This window comes from Amblyomma mixtum, chromosome 2 (genome assembly GCF_055824585.1).
Source record: "Amblyomma mixtum isolate Tamu chromosome 2, ASM5582458v1, whole genome shotgun sequence".
In the NCBI taxonomy this organism is placed as follows: domain Eukaryota; kingdom Metazoa; phylum Arthropoda; class Arachnida; order Ixodida; family Ixodidae; genus Amblyomma; species Amblyomma mixtum.
The window spans coordinates 131087273-131089515 of record NC_143013.1 but is presented as its reverse complement, the minus strand read 5'-3'; the positions used below and the strand labels follow the sequence as shown (position 1 = coordinate 131089515).

The 2243-nt window shown below is 43.8% G+C and overlaps 1 long non-coding RNA gene across 1 annotated transcript; it reads right to left on the bottom strand.

Annotated features, from left to right (window-relative positions):
- Window positions 1-1039: 1039 nt before the first annotated feature.
- On the bottom strand, window positions 1040-2036 carry LOC149360917 (uncharacterized). The gene is made up of 2 exons (XR_016288356.1): window positions 1925-2036; window positions 1040-1309 (listed from the first exon to the last, which is right to left on the bottom strand). It is a non-coding gene; the product is annotated as an uncharacterized LOC149360917 (long non-coding RNA).
- Between the last annotated feature and the right edge of the window lie 207 nt (window positions 2037-2243).

The following is a 2243-nucleotide window of genomic DNA, read 5'->3' as shown; positions in this document are numbered from 1 at the left end:
ACTACGACTATTATGATCCATTTCCAGTTGAATTATTGAACCGGATCATGCCCTTCCAGCTACAAAATGCCATTTGGAGCTTTATTATTGAAACACAAATTACGTCCAGCTGCATAATTTATACCTCCATTTACCTTCAACTGAATTAATGCACAATTTCTAGGTTTTCGTCACAGGTACAAATTTGAGCTAGAAGATGGGAATGGGTAGACGTGTGAAGACACTGGCCAGGCCTTGCATTTTCATCTGGGAAAATGACCATGAAACAATTACGTGACTTCTCCTTCAGGAAAAATAGTTCACTGCTGTATAGCTACTTCCAGCATGTGAAAGAGGCAGCCGAAAGCAAGCACACAGAGGCAACCAAATGCCATGAGGCAAAGCATGTTGTGATCTTATCACACAAACAGTGCCACACAAGGCATGTTGCACCCTGAAGAACAGATGTTGTAAATGACTAGAGACACAGCGACCATGCTGTATGTTGAGGATGTTGTGGACTGCTGGCTCTCAACAAACACCAAAGCAAACAGAAAAGCACTGGTGAACGCATGTGCAGTGAACACCCTGGTGCTAGAAGGAAAACATTTTGGTGGCTTCCTGCTTTCACTGAACTTAAGCACCAAATAAAATGTGCGTTGTGTACAAGCAGAACACATAGGGAGGCACCACACGACGGAAACACTTCTTCACTATCACCAAAGCATGTGTTGAAGCACGCACTCAGCAAGTTGGCAGACGGTAGGCTGAAAACACTTGGGACACTTCCTGACTCCAAAAAACTGCAGCACCAGACAAAACTGATTTCTACTGTCATGGATACCACAAATATGGTCCAGTTTAATGAAGAACACCTAAATGATGAAGACTTCACCGGCTTCCTAGCAGTATGCCATCAAACTTGAAGCAGAGCAAATGTACACTCATTACTTCTGGCATAACTACACGTGAAAACCGCGGCAGTGAGTGCAATTCCCGCACGCAGCTGCTGATCAAGCACTTCCGGTCTGTCAGGCAGAATCCAAATGGTGCTGTGTCCTCCTCCTTGTTGTAGATGTTGGTGCTCCTGCTATTATCACCACTTGCCAGAGGTGTCATGGTCCTGCAGCTGAGTGTGGATGAATATGTTGGGTTGCACAATGCAAGCTGTGGTGACCTTCGCAGAGGACTCTTGATCATGCTGTACCATGGCCTTTGCAGACACCTCAGGAGCCCGGTATGGCCACCCAGCTGGGAGGTGACCAAACATGAATCTGGTATCCTGGCTCCAGAGCACATGAGACCCCATGGTAAGGGTGGTCTGCCACATCTGCATAAGATGCACACCATCACCTGCACACTAATCAATGCTGTGCACTGAAATCTCCCTACGAGCTAGACATTGTGTTCAAAAATAGGCTAGTTTTACGTACAAATGTAAAATACGCTCACTGCAAAAACAATCATTAGTATCAAAACAAACTGTTTCTATATAGCTAAAGGTACTTGATGGCAGATTTTCCGAACTGATGCACAGAAATAATTACTACAGTCTTTTTATACTCAAGAAAACCACTACAGAATGCACTGCAAGGAAGGGCACAAGTTTAACTGTTTATGACTACCTTGAGTTTTTTAGTATATGCATGCTTTCGCATTTTGCACCAATCGAAATGGGGCTACCTTGACATTGTGGTCAATGAGAGAAATTCAAAACCACAGACCAACACTGCGTGTCACGCACACCTATTTCCGCTGTCACTTGAAAAGTACAGACATGATTAATTTACATTATTTTCATACGTGGTTCTATTTACACTGTTCTTGCTTGCTGAATAAACTATATATAAATGCAATCATATTATTAGCCGTACGCAATCTTACTAAAGGCAAACATGTAATTCCTTAATGCTTGCCACTACACGCACACTAAGCGCGTGCTGACCAGTTTGACGATTTCCATGCGGGCAGCACATGAAGAGAGATTGCACACAAACGGGTCATGGATGGATCCCGCACAGACTTCGTGTGAGCTGGAACCTTCACCGGCAGGAGCAACACGCCTGTGCATAAAATGTACAGGAGTCATACATGTTCGTTTTTCGCGCGCCCTAAGAGAGATGATTTTTTTCACCCTCCTACGGTCATTTCCACGTGACTGCTGTGTAACTGATGATGTAACACTGTTATGAAAATTTTACCTTGAATAGCAAAATCACTTTTGTGTGCTTCGCTAATAATGCTTAAGCCAGGGTATAGTATTC